Genomic DNA, 15,502 nt, shown 5'->3' with positions numbered 1-15,502 from the left:
AGGGTTTCCCCACATTGGGGTTTGTCCCTGGCTGGTGCCATATCTTGTGTCCTCTTGTGTTGGCTTGTCTTCTACTGTTATTGTTTACGTTCTATCTGCATTTTACTATCATGATAATGTGATTGCTGATCTAGATATTGATATTGGGCTAATATAGAAATTGAAGTAAAATTTCTCTAAGCATAGAACATAGCATTGTTACCTAGAATTAACAGAAATTAAATTCCCATTGAGAAAATTACAAACAACAATGCTTGGAAATTTTCCAACTAATAAAACTCTTTTACTGCTTAGTTCTTTTGCAAAAATCTGCAAAACATGTCCTTCAATCTTGTTGGTTGCTAGATTCTTTTCCCTTGTTGCCCCTCTTGTTCTCTTCTTATGGAATCTTGTTAAAATTGGCAACTAGGGCCTAATTCCACCTTAGGACAACTCATATGATGGAGATGATTATTGCATTGGATTCCTCTTTTTGAGAGGTCCAATTTTGATATAAAGATCATCTCATTCTGACTAGCATAAATGGAATTTTGGTGAGGGCTTTTTGTTTCTGCTGTTTTGATTGATCAGATTGGGCAAGTGAATATTGTAAATTGTACTCGCTCTCTCTGCTGAAGTTTTGAAGAATTATAAGAAGAATTGATCAAGGGTTTCTCCACATTGGGGTTTGGGGCTGGTGCCATATCTTGTCTCCTCTTGTGTTGGCTTGTCTTCTACTGTTATTGTTTATGTTCTATTTACATTTTACTATCATGATGATGTGATTGCTGATCTGGATATTGATATTGGGCTGATAAAGAAATTGAAGTAAAATTGTTCTAAGCATAGAACATACCATTGTTACCTAAAATTAACAGAAATTAAATGCTCATTGAGAAAATTACAAACAACAAAGCTTGGAAATTTTCCAACTAATAAAACCCTTTTACTGCTTAGTTCTTCCGCAAAAATCTGTAAAACATGTCCTTCAATCTTGTTCGCCGCTGGATTCTTTTCTCTTGTTGTCCCTCTTGTTCTCTTCTTATGGAATCTTGTTAAAATTGGCAACTAGGGCCAAATTCCACCTTTAGGACAGCTCATACGATGGAGATGATTATTGCATTGGATTCCTCTTTTTGAGAGGTCAAATTTTGATATAAAGATCATCTCATTCTAACAAGCAGAAATGGAATTTTGAATTTATTCTCTCATGTACAAATTGTCAAGGTCGGCCTCAGTCAAATGTAGGCTCAAAAGTCCAATATATGTGTCTCCTCACCCTCAACGAAGTGTATAAATAGTAGTGACCGCTCTCCTCATTTGGACATCACTCATCGCATCGCATATTTCTCTCTCTCCTCTCTTGATTGGTTTGTACAGCTTGGAGGTAGTGTCTCACTACTTTGCGTGTGTGGCACGAGGCCGAATTTCTAGGATTGTTTGTTGGCCGAATTTCAGGAAAACATACCAGCATTGACCAACGTTGACCAGGGCTCTTTTGACCAGTGTTGACTTCGTTTTTGTGGGCAAAAATTTGATCTTTGGAGGCCACATTTATTGGCACAAGAATTGAGGTGATTAGGACAGTTTGACCAAGGTTGATTTCAGCGTTGACTTCAGATTTGATTGCAGAAATTATAGCAACTTTTTCTCTCTTTTGACTGGGTTGACCAAACTGTTTTTTGCTGACTTTGACTCTCTTGGAAGGCCGAATTAATCTGCTGTTGACCGAGCTGCTTGGAGGACATTTTGGTGTTGCTTTGACCAACCTTGACTTTCTAGTTAGGGCCGTAGTTGACTGCTGATTTTGACATGACTGTTTTGGTCAAGTTAACTTGATATTTGTACTCTCTCTTTGCTGAACTATTGAATAATAATAAGAAGATTTGATCAAAGTGTTTTCCCCATATTGGGGTTTTTCCCTGGCATCCACCAAACCTTGTGTCCTCTTGTCTTGGTTTGTCTTCTGCACATGTTTTATGTTATATCTGCATTTATTGTCAATGTGATAGCTACTGGAAATAATTGGGAATTGTCATTGGGCTGATAAGGAACATTGAAGGAAATTGTGCCAAAGCATAGAACATATCATTATTATCTAAAATTTAACAAATCTTCACACTTGAATGAATGTCCACCCAATCACTGAGATCCTCACTATTTCACTATCTTGTGATCACTTGATGTGTCTTTTCCCTTATCCTTGCCTTGCTTTTGTAAGTTTTGAGTTATTGTTCAAATCCATAGCTATAATCTCCAAATGAGTGATGGTTGAGATTAGATCTCAACTTTATTTGAGATTTATCTAATCACTAATGCAAATAACTTTGCATTTTATTAGATTAATTCACTTTTTCTTGTAAAAAGGGAATTACTTCAATAATTCCTTTAATTAAAGTAATGTGCTAAAGGCTAAGATTAAAAGTCCTTTGGAGGACTTCCACTTGTATAGACGCTTAGGCTTATGTGGAACTACTTATACGATACTATTATCATCAACAGTGCCTCTTAACGAGGAAGGTACTTCTAGAAGAACCCTTTGGAACTAGCTTTCCCTTCGGTTTTGGCATAATGTCCCATGCATTATCCTTCACCATGGCTTTTTGTTAAAATTGGCAACTAGGGCCAAACTCCATATGGGTCATCTTATTTATGGCAGCTGATATTTTTCTTGGATTCCTCTCGTCGAGAGGTGTAGGATTGATCTAACGATCATCTGATTTCGACATGTATTTATGGAGATATGATTTTATTTGTATATACTTGACAATTTGTTAAGGTCGGCCAGCAAGATAAAGTGTGTGGCACACCCCCAGCTTAACCTCAACGATTCATATAAAAGGAAGATACCTTGTGGCATTATCCACTCATCTCACCACACATCTTCTCTCTCTCCTACGCATTAGAAGAGTCTCTCTCACACATGTCGTTGAAGGAGGATGCAGATCAAGTTTAGGGCAGTGTTGAGTTAGGGCTGAACGTGAAGGACACATATTTGTTTATGCATGCGTTGACCAGCATGGTGGAAGGTTTGACCAATGTTTTAAAAATCGGAACCAGTGACCGGACCGGTCCACCTAATCAACCGGGTTTCAAACCGGAACCGGTTTAAAAAAAATACATTAAATAATTAATTTTTATTGAAAAAAACTATTTTTAAGATTTAAAACCATGATTCCAAGCCAATAGAAAAAAAATATGCAAGGTTTGCTCATCTATATACCATGTAAAGGTGAATATATGAAAATGGCATAGAGTGCAAGAGATATCAACAACAAAATACATAATCAATGAGGCTCTAAATGGCCTCTAGAATCCGAAAACAATGCTCTAAGCTATGGGGTCACCGAACTACTACAAGTCTACATATCAGTGATCAACACCATGATCACTCCTCCTCATGATCAAACTCATCACTACTACTAGACAAGAGATCATCAACATGAGCTACATAAATAATATGCCTTTGAGTTTGAGGACTCCTAAAACTCCTCTCCAACTTTGGTAGTAGTAGCAAAAATAGACATCAAAACTACAAATCACTGATCAATATGGTCAATCATGAAACTCATCATTGATTCAACACTACTAAAAATACATAAACATCATCAACAAGAGATACATGAACATCATCTAGCTTAAAGTCTTCAGACTTGGATTGCTCAACCTTATAAAATGATAGAAATTGACAAGGTTTAACATGCCTAACCAATGATTTTGGTTTGAGTGAAGGGTTTATCTCCTCAACCTTATAATGTGGTAGAAAAAGATTAGCATGCCTAACCAGTTGTTTTCCTTCGAGTGAAGGGTGTATTCTTGTTAAGGCCATCGTAGAGGAGTTCATCAGTACCACCAACATCAACAAAGTTCAACAATCAATGCCACGATGATCAAGGTTCTTAAAGGGCTTCATGCTCTTGATCAAATGCCAATCTCATACCCTCACACATGATAGAATCAAATGGAAACATTGCAAACCCCCAAACCATGAAATCGTGAAAACCATTAAGTCAGCGGAATTTTGAGTGAAATCTAAATTTCTAGTTTCTCCATATGAAATCCAATGAGGTCAAAACCACTCTCAAACATCTTGAGCCATTTCATGGTAATGTTAAAAATTTAAGTAGAAGGATAAAATTTAAGTAAATTTAAGGGCTGCTTACTATTGCTGTTGGAGGCCGAGTTCTCCTAGGTTGACTTGAGGTCAAATTGGGGCTGATTTGACTAGCCTTGACTTTGCTGGTTGCTGATATATTATTGCTGATATAGAATATTAGATTTGTGATATTGTACTATCTCTCTCTCTGCTGAATTATTGAAGAATATAGAAGAATTGATTAAAGGGTTTCCCCACATTGGGGTTTGTCCATGGCTAGCCACCACATCTGGTGTTTCTTGTCTTGGCTTGTCTTTTGTCGATTTATTTATGTTCTATCAACATTTTACTTTATGTTAATGTGATTGCTAAACTGTGAATTGACATTGGGCTAATAAGAAGAAATTGAAGTAAATTGCGCTAAGCATAGAACATACCATAACTTAACACTTCCCTTCAAACTTCCTGGTCGAGAGGTGTGGGATTGAATCTAATGATCATCCGATTTTGACATGTATTTATGGAGATATGAATTTATTTGTATATACTTGACAATTTGTCAAGGTTGGCCAGCGAGATAAAGTGTGTGGCACACCCCCAATTTAACCTCAACGATTCATATAAAAGGAAGATACCTTGTGGCATTATTCACTCATCTAACCAAACATCTTCTCTCTCTCCTACGCATTAGAAGAGTCTCTCTCTCACATGTGTGGCTGAAGAAGGAGGACGCAGATCAAGTTTAGGGCAGCGTTGAGTTAGGGCTGAATATGAAGGATGCATATCTGTTTATGCATGCGTTGACCAGCATAGTGGAAGGTTTGACTGCGTTTTTGGGTTGGGCAGTCTCTCCTAGGCTAGGTGCATTGCTGGGCAGCCAAATGCTGGCCTGTTTGACCATGGATTTGACCAGCGTTGACTGGTTAGGGCTGACCGCAGGGCTGCAGTGCGTCGACTGCTGTTTGACCACATTTTGTGGACTGTTTTGGGCTGCTTACTATTGCTGTTGGAGGCCGGGTTCTCCTAGGTTGACTTGAGGTCAAATTGGGGCTGATTTGACTAGCCTTGACTTTGCTGGTTGCTGATATATTATTGCTGATATAAAATATCAGATTTGTGATATTGTAATATCTCTCTCTCGCTGTGTTGAATTATTGAAGAATATAGACGAATTGATTAAAGGGTTTCCCCATATTGGGGTTTGTCCATGGTTAGCCGCCACATCTGGTGTCTCTTGTCTTGGCTTGTCTTCTGTCGATTTATTTATGTTCTATCAACATTTTACTTTATGTTAATGTGATTGCTAAACTGTGAATTGACATTGGGCTAATAAGAAGAAATTGAAGTAAATTGCTCTAAGCATAGAACATACCATAACTTAACACTTTCCTTCAAACTTCCTGGTCGAGAGGTGTAGGATTGAATCTAATGATCATCCGATTTCGACATGTATTTATGGAGATATGAATTTATTTGTATATACTTGACAATTTGTCAAGGTCGGGCAGCGAGATAAAGTGTATGGCACACCCCCAACGTAACCTCAATGATTCATATAAAAGGAAGATACCTTGTGGCATTATTCACTCATCTAACCAAACATCTCTCTCTCCTACGCATTAGAAGAGTCCCTCTCTCACACGTGTGGCTGAAGAAGGAGGACGCAGATCAAGTTTAGGGCAGCGTTGAGTTAGGGCTGAACGTGAAGGATGCATATCTGTTTATGCATGCGTTGACCAGCATAGTGGAAGGTTTGACTGCGTTTTTGGGTTGGGCAGCCTCTCCTAGGCTAGGTGCATTGCTGGGCAGCCAAATGCTGGCCTGTTTGACCACGGATTTGACCAGTGTTGACTGGTTAGGGCTGACCGCAGGGCTGCAGTGCGTTGACTGCTGTTTGACCACATTTTGTGGACTGTTTTGGGTTGCTTACTATTGCTGTTGGAGGCCGAGTTCTCCTAGGTTGACTTGTGGTCAAATTGGGGCTGATTTGACTAGCCTTGACTTCGCTGGTTGCTGATATAAAATATCAGATTTGTGATATTGTACTATCGCTCTCTCTGCCGAATTATTGAAGAATATAGAATAATTGATTAGAGGGTTCCCCACATTGGGGTTTGTCCATGGTTAGCCGCCACATCTGGTGTCTCTTGTCTTGGCTCGTCTTCTGTCGATTTATTTATGTTCTATCAGCATTTTACTTTATGTTAATGTGATTGCTAAACTGTGAATTGACATTGGGCTAATAAGAAGAAATTGAAGTAAATTGCTCTAAGCATAGAACATACCATAACTTAACACTTTTCTTCAAACTTCCTAGTTTGTTGCCTCTTCAATGATGCTATTGATTAATGCCATCCAATTCAAAATTTATTCGAAGGCTTGCTCTCCTTTAATGTGCTCATAGGAGCATCACTCAATGTTTGCTCAAACCACCTAGGTCTCCTGACATAATTGGAAAGAGCTAATGACTGCTTTCTACTCGAGGTTGACTTCTGAAACTGCAAGTGTTTGATTGTTGTTCTCTAGCTTCATCCTCTTCTCCACAAGCATACGGATGTATACTGGACAAGTAAAGTTCCTCAAGTTTCCTATTTTTGGCTTCAACATTGTGAAAGTTTTCTTAGGAGTTTTGTCCCACAATATCCTGTGAGGACTCCTGTTTGGCACAAATATCGCAGTGTTACATGCTTTTGCCCAAAGAAACATAGGAAGATCTTGGTTATGTACCATTGCGTCGGCAAAATTAATGATGGATTGTTGGTTTCTCTTTGCACTCCCATTCTAGTGAGGGTTGTATGAGACTATCATATCCTTCTTGATCCCAGCGTCCTTACAGAAATTCGTGAAGTCATTGGAGGTGTACTCATCCCCATTGTTTGACCTCAAGACCTTGATCTTCTTGCCTATTTGGTTGTCTACCTGGGCCTTGAAGACCTTGAACCAATTGGAGGCCTCAACCTTAGTCTTCATGAAGAAGATTAAGATTTTCTTGGAATAGTCATCAATGAATTTGACATAGTACAACACTATTTACACTTACACCACCAATATTGGTCCACACACATGAATGGATGAGATCCAAGATCCCCTTTGACTTACTCTAGCTGCTTTGAAAATAGCCTTGGTATTCTTGCCAAGTGCACGCCCTTTGCAACGCTCTGCTAATCAATACTGTAATTTGGGAGACCAGTGACAATCTCCCTTAGGATTGGAAAAGCTGTGTAGCGCAAGTGTCCCGACCTCCTGTGCAACGACTCGCACAAGTTGTCACTACTATGTACCAGTGCTTGAACAGGTTTGCCTTTCAACTTGTATAAGTTGACCTCTCTAACCTTGATGTTCACTACTGTGTCTGGGCTAGGGTCTTCTTGATGGATGAGCACATGTCCACACCCTAACATGACCTCATATCCTTTGTCCTCCATCACTAAGACTGAGAGGAAATTCTTCTACAATTCTTGTACAAACAACATGTCCTTGGCTTCCAAAGTTCCTTCCGACTTGAGTTGGAACTTTCTCCATTAGATTGCTAAGCAACTCTGATGCTTTTGTCATGTGGCATGATGCAGTAGTGTCCAAGTACCAAGCACTTTTGGTGATGTCGTTGGTAGATAGATAAGAGACCAATGAGAAGTCCTTCTCGAATTTTGCTGCAAATTCATCAAGTTGTACCTTTATTGATGTTGCTGTTTGTTGCGACTTCCCCTACCCCTTCTTATCGGGACAATGTGATGCATAGTGCCCATTCATGTGGCAAATGAAGCACTTCAGCTTGATCAAGTCCTTCCTTGGTTGTGACCCCTCTTTATTGCCTTTGGGACCCTTCCTTTTGCTCTTCTTGACTTGATTGAACAAGGCCAAGTTCTTCTCTCCATCTCATTGCCTGTTGGCCTTAGACTCCTCCCAAACCTCTTTTTGGATGCAATCATCTCAAGGCCTCTCCTAATTGGGAAGCTTCTCCTGAGCATAGACTCTCTTGACAAATGGTTCCGGTGGCTTGGTGAACCCATTCAGTGCCACATTGACGAGTTCTGTCTCATCCACTATATCTCCAATGGCTACAAGCTGGTTTAGTATCTAGTTGATCTTCATGAAATAGTTGGCAACATTATCAAATGTCGATATCTGGATGGATTTGAGCTAAGTCACAGGACACCACCCTTAGGGTCTCGTGTTCCGTATTTCACGTGTTGGACACGAAAACCGCCCTAAAACGTGTCGAAAACGTTTTTCTTCATGTCCTCCAATCGAGACACGTATTTTGGACGTGTCGAAAACATGCCCTAACGTTTTTGGTTCTTAGGACACATGTCCCATGAAAAGTGACATTTAAAACCTGCAACATGGTTTATTTTTGGGGTTTTTTTTTCATTGTTCGCCACCGAAGTTGAGTTTGCTCGACGCTGGAATCCAATTTGTTGTGCAGTGTGAGGAATTCCATCAGATTCGAGCACAATGCTCTCAACTTCACATCAACCTGGACCTGGAGATGTAGGAGACGAGCATTCACATGCTTTTCTGAGAATTTGGAGCACTTAAATTTCTTGTAAGTTGTGTTATAGCCTACGAAACTTAATTATACACGAGTGACCATGTATAGATCGTGTGTTGAAATAAAAATCCCAACTTCCTGTCATGTGCTCATTGCTCACTACACCTTCGAGGTCTAAAGGGAGGGAAAGCTCAATTAACGCTTTGGTCAACAATGAAGTTTGAACACATAAATTTACATAAACTACCTTATGTGAAGTTTGAACATGATCAAACTTGTTTGAAGTTAATAACAAAAATTATAACATGAATAATGAACATTGAACTGTGAACATCATTGATGTAGTAAATTAATAAACTAACTAGTAAATCACTAAATACTAAATACTAAATAGTGTATACTAAATACTAAATAGATATCATCATGATTCATATCTATATGGATCAAGCACTATATTTCAGTATTTTTCAATATATATATATATATATATATATATATATATATATAAAACATGTCCCTCGTGTGCTGTTTCCGGGGTTGCTGCGTCTCGTGTCGAATACTCGTATTTCCGTGTCCTCCGTGTCTCGTGTCCTCGTGTCATGTGACTTAGGATTTGAGCTTGTTGCTCAACATCATCTTGCTATTCATGTTATCATAGTAAAGGTTCACTAGATCCTTAAACATCTCTCTGGCCGACTGCTTCTTTTCCAAGTGTGGGTTCAAATGATCCCTTGTGGCATCCATAATCAATTTTGGCTCTAATGTCCTCATGAGTTGCCTTGAGTGGTGCATCTGTTCAGTGTTGGTACAGGAATAACTTTTTCTGTCATCTTCCGAAAGTCATGTTCTTCTAACGGTAAGGTCACCCTCACTTTACAGGACAAGAATTTAGATGCTCCATCCAACCAGTCTTCAACTTTGAGATTAGTTGTTTCCATTCTTAGATTTGATAAAATCAGCTGTGCTAAGTTATTTTAGCACCCACAAGTATAAAAATGCTGCTGGTTTATAGTTCTGCTAAGATCTTTTTACAGATTTGATAGATTTGCTACAATTCTCTGTGGATCTATGTTTTTGGCTCTTTAAAAAAACCCACAAAAATTGAAATCCTGCAAACCTTTGACTGGTATGCCTTCCTTCTCTCCTTCTGAAGAATGACCACCAAATGGCAAATAACTGTTGGGTGATCTGATCTGTGCCATACGGACTGCTCCTGCTTGCTAATGTCGCCCTATAATGTTTTGTCCTCACCTTTCAAGTCATATGCTGTCTTATCCCACTTTCATACTTGCTGCTATCTCCTGTACTTGCTGTCATCACTGTCTTGTGCTGTGCACCTATGGCTCTCACACGCACAGTCATCTTTCTTCTTGTCCGTGTCTTGTGCGTTACAGTGATTGCCGTCTACCTGTGCTGTGCACGTACGGTTGCTGTCGTCATCTGTTACTCACATGTGTGCATATACGGACGTCACCTGTATGGCCTGTCCCACTGTATGGACTGTTGTGGCTCCTGTATGGTACCGCTGTGTCTGCAACCTTGACTTTCTGTGGATTTCTACGCAGAAAATAGTACAGCCTTCCTTGCCTCCACAAATTTACTGAATCTGGCTTATTTGCAATACTCGAAAAATTGGTCTCCTCCTCAGAGACAATGCTGTGATACCATGTTAATTTTACTAGCCCCAGCTACTGGCAATTTATTACATAGCAAATCACTTGCTGTAAATTTATTAACTGCAGATTTACTAAATAAAAGCACTGCTGGAATATTATCAGGTAAATAAAATATAAAAACATTGGATGCACAATTGACCAATCTCATACGCATGCACACAGGAAATTATGCCCTTCAAATCTGATGCGTGTTAACATTAGTTTTGCAGCATACAAGGGCTTCCCTTTCTGGCAAAATTAAATGCCAACTGAGGAAAATTACAGACAGCAAAAACTTGATTTTTCCTGGTGGCAAAACCCTTTTGCTGCTCAGTACTGCAGCAAAACCCCTCAAACCTGTCCTTAGATCCTGCTGGATGCTGGATTCTTCTCTTGGTGCCCCTTGTTCTCTTTCTATGGAATCTGGACACTTGGATGAATGTCCTTCTCCATCCAAGATCCTCACTATCTCACTGTCTTGTGGTCACTTGATGTGTCTTTTTTGTAAGTTTTCCTTTTATAAGTTTGAGTTATTGATTGAATCCAAAAACCTAAACTTCAAAGTGATTGACAGTTAAGATTTTCAACTTCGCTTGAGATCAATGGTTGAGATTGATTTAATTCATTAATACAAATAATCTTTGCATTTCATTAGATTAACTCCTTTTCTTATAAAAGGAAATTACTTAAATAATTCCTTAATTAAAGTGACTTGCTAAGGCTAAAGGACCTTTGGACAACTTCCACCTGTCTAGATACTTCGACCTGTGTGGAACTACCCATCAGATGCTACTATCATTGTGATGGGAATATACAAGGACAATGGAGAGGAAAAGAGAAAGGAGAAAGTCTTGTTTCAATCCCCTATATGAGTTAAAAATGGAAGAGAGTTCATCATTTACAAGGAAAACAAAAGGTGCTATTGAATAAGCATTCTTGGATTTTGTTCAATCGATGTCAAATAAAAAACTAGGGTTATAAGGCTTTTTGAGGAAACCCTAGTTCATTTTATCATAAGTTTTTTCCAGCTCTAATTTGAGAAGCATACCCCTCTTTTTTGATTTAAGAGAGTGGATTGTTTACCAGCTAGAAACTGGCTTTGTTCTTTTGAGGTGAGGGATTGGGGGAGATGCCTGATCCTTGTGGCTATGATTTTACACAATGTTATGAGTGGTGATATGGGTTTCTAGTCCCCTAAATCTTCTGCAATATCAATTTTGGAATGAGAGAGCGATAAGTTGTTTTTGAGCTTTACGAATCTCACGTGAGGATCTTGTTTCTGCAATCACTGTTAGTAAAGTCTGTGTGGATGATGTGCCACATCTTTTAAAAGATGCTCACTGGGAAGTCATCTGGTCTGGGGGGCCTCGCCTTTTTCTATATAAAAAAGTACAGATCTGAGTTCCTACATCTTGATAGGTTCCATCATCACGCTGTTGTCTTCTTGAGCGATGGCCTTGGGGTTTATGGAACCTATCAAGATGTGGGAACTCAGATCCGTATGGTTGTTCTTGAGTGATGGATTTGGGGATGATGGATAAGACCCAGTTTTGCTCATTTGAAAAATTTGATCCCTGATCTGATACTAGGGACTTGAAAAATCTAGACACACGTGTTTTTGTAGATGCTTGGTCTTGTATTATGGAGTCGTTGGCTTTTTTACACTAGGAAATTTGTTTCATCTCTTATACTATGTGGATTTATAGAAAGAGTTTGTGCTCCGATCTGCTTATCTTAACCATTTTTGGGATCTTTGTTTCAAATATTCTCCTCTAGCATAAATTTTATTCAGGGCTAAAATTTTTGCTGCTGCTTTTGTTGGAGTGGGTCAGTGAAACTTGCGTTTTCAAATTCACGTTGGATGGTTTTGATTGCTTTTTCAAGTACAAAATTCTGCCTGAAAGTGTTCCTAAATCTGGATTTGTTTTATCCAGGGACGAATTTTTGCTGCTGCTTTTTCTTGGAGTGAGTTAGTGAGACCTTCATTTTCAATTTCATTTTGTATCGTCCAGAGACTGGTCTCAATTTCAGGGTTGCCCTTGGTTAAGATACTGGGAGACTGGTTTCATACTAAGAGATATTTCACATTCAGCAGCATCCCTGAAAGATTGTGGAGAGACTGCATCCATACTACACAAAGCCCCCCCTCAGCTCACTCCTCTTTTCTCTCAATAATCATTTATGTATTCCTTGAAAAAGCCACGATAAAAAGGATTCCCGTGACTAAAAAAATCCTTTTCACTGCGTTATTGCAAAGGCTGTCTTTTCACATTTCCAGATATATTAGAATTGTTGCTCCCATGGTAGCATAATAAATAAAGATCATGTTAGTTGTTTGCTGAAGGATTACCTTTATCGATATTTTTTTTTTAATTCTCTGTAAGTTGCATGATTTGCCAGTTACAAGATGTTGTTGGGTGTTGACATCTTGCTAAAGGCAAGTGGCACCAATGATGTAGATATGTAGATTTATTCTTTCATGTGTATATCTAGTGAAATACATATATGGGGAAGATCTTGAAATTAGAGGCATATAACCACTTCTAAGGTAAACACGAGATTGTTGGAGATCATTCTTGTGAACCTAAACTTCAGCTAAAATGTCACAGTTCCTGTCTCTAGAAGTTAGCAGCTGTCGGCTAAACACACATGGGAACCCTAGCATGAGTAAACAAGAGAGCTTAAGTTGGTTGGCTTGCTTTTATCAATTTCTAATTCATTTCTCTTGCATGAATGTGACAGAAAGAGCATCGTTTGAAGAAGAAGCATGTCACGAGACTTATCAGCTATCTTATTGGTAATGGAACAAACTAGAAGAAACAAAATAATTAGGAATGGAAAGTTGGAAAGACATTTTTTGTGTAGGTACAGCTAATTTTTACATTCCATTTAAAACAGGCTAACTTATCTTTTCAGGAACCCTTTCAAAACATAAATTTGTGTTTTGTTTAACCCCCGGTACTATCATCTGAAAACTTACAACCATCTTTGAAATATTACTGCTCATAAAAATATTTGTAAGAGCCCGTTTACGTACTGACATGATTTCAAATGACCTATCACTAGTGACAAAGTGTTTTATGACCATACAAGAGTAGCTATTGTCATTGCCAAATTGAATAGAAGGAATTGTAGTGTCTTAGGACTTTGTAGGCTGAATCTGGGAAAATGCATTTAAAACCTAACCAAGCAAATGATGAAGGGACTTCAGGAAATTCTTCACCATTGTCCATAAATGTTTGAAAGGAGGGCATATATCACTAACTGATAAGCTGGGTGTTGTGGTTGGAAAAGAAAGAACATGACAAATCTAGTATGAGCATAATTAAATCTCTGAATGAAAAGATGAGAAATAGAAGTTGGCAATAATTGAAGGTTTAAGAATGAAATCAGGTATGGAATTATATTAAGGAGAAAAGAAGACACAATGAAGATGATTTTATCATGGAGAATGTCAATCAAGGGCTCCCATGACATGCCCAGCACAAAGTCTATCTTAGATGCAATGTGAAGAACTCTAATGGAATCAAGCTTTGGTTCTATGTAATCTACATTTGACTGGTTTCTAAGGAACAACCACCAAAAGAATTTTAACAACATTCATTTGACCTTTGATGAGGTACATGTGAAAATGGTAATGTTAAGATTAGTGGCATCACAACAGAGTGCATTAAGGGTAATATTAAGATGTTGGAAGTATAAGGAATAGGTCTGTTGAAGTCAATATCTTCCACAATCAAACTACAGCAATATTATTATGAAATTGGTGTCCAATGATTCATTTCTCAAGAAAGTACTAATAAGGAATAATAGCACTTGGGGCTTCATGTTATGTTGGGATGGAAATGAATTAAGTGCAGAAATAATAATGGCTGTGGTGGCAGTGACAGTTACGACAATCCTTGAATCATTAATAATAACAATATTCCACGGGTGTAAAGAATGACTAATACGCAATGAAGATTATGCCTACACAAGTTGTAGTTATATGGCTGATTATTGCTTAGACAAATAATAAGGATGATTTCTTTTCTTGTTTTTTTGTAATGAACAAGGTTCGTATTCTCACGAATATCCAGAATAACTGAAATATGTAATTATCTGTTATACTAAAAGTAATATTTATATATAGGAATATTGAATGTACAAGAGATCTGATATGTTTACAAATGAGGGCCCTGTTGATATACAGTATCGAATGCTCTTTGGAAAAGCTAAAAGTCACGAGTGCAACTGATTGAGATGGTATTTTTCTTTTCAGATTGAAGCACGTACATATAAAATTATTGTCTATAAATGCCCAAGCTCATGAAACAGAAAGATCTTTACACCTAACAAACAAATTATGAGAGACAATCATGGAGCTTTCTATTTGTGGTAATTCATGGAATGGTTCATAATGCGATGGCGTTAGCGTTTTATGACATCAATTTTTAATTTTTAAAACCCCTATATGTGTTTAAAATCTAAATATTGTACCAAGGTGGTGGAAACCTGTAACTAGCAAACCTTTGTGAGGGTAGTGAATGCCTTGTTTGTATTGATTTTAATGTAGATATCAAATTTAAACTTTAGCAGATCAATCAATTCCACCACAGAATATCTTTATTTTCTAAACAAATACACTTTGGTAGCAAGTACTACGACATAAATGAGCTTAAAGGTTAGCCTTAGCCATTGATTAAATCATAACCATTAAGCAAAGACCCAATCATCGTTAACAAAGCCTGGGGCATTGGATATTCTATTCGATTTCTCGAAATTCACAGGACGACCAAGAGTTTAATTTCTCTAAATTCTATTTGATTTAGTCGAATGACTTTGTCAAAATCCTAGACTAACATCACAACCCCCTAATTATATCTATCAACCCACCCATGACTCGTAATCTTTGAATTTTGTTTTTGAGAAATACTTCTAGATTCTCTTTGGCTTAGTTTCCATGCTATGAGGAATATACATATGCTTTAAATGTTACTTAGGCTTTGGACCTATCTTCATTTGGACTGACTCTGGGGGTTTTGAACCCTGGTCTTCATGTTAATAGCCTGATCTGCGTGCTGCTAGCCCACATGCATTTGGGCAATCCTTAAATTCTTTCAAAAATCCCTTTTGATTTAGTTGAATAACCTTGTAAAATTCCTAAATTAGTATCACACTCCCCTAATTAGATCTATCAACCTGCATGTGTTAGAATTTCACCGCATAACCCGATTCAGCGGATTGAGAACCTTTCATTATCCTCAATAATTGAGTTGACAGGGTGGTGGACTGCTCTGT

At 38.1% G+C, this 15,502-nt stretch overlaps 1 long non-coding RNA gene across 1 annotated transcript in view; it reads left to right on the top strand.

Moving 5' to 3' along the window:
* Positions 1–12,539, top strand: part of LOC149216041 (uncharacterized) — a 35,081-nt gene extending 22,542 nt beyond the window's left edge. The window contains exon 3 of the long non-coding RNA XR_016251062.1: positions 12,157–12,539. This is a non-coding gene — a long non-coding RNA (uncharacterized LOC149216041). The remainder of the gene's footprint in view (positions 1–12,156) is intronic.
* The last annotated feature ends 2,963 nt before the right edge of the window (positions 12,540–15,502 follow it).

This window comes from Pinus tabuliformis, chromosome 1_1 (genome assembly GCF_031772625.1).
Source record: "Pinus tabuliformis cultivar Carrire ecotype Pingquan chromosome 1_1, CPIR1, whole genome shotgun sequence".
Taxonomy (NCBI): domain Eukaryota; kingdom Viridiplantae; phylum Streptophyta; class Pinopsida; order Pinales; family Pinaceae; genus Pinus; species Pinus tabuliformis.
This window is presented reverse-complemented; position numbering and strand designations above follow the sequence as displayed.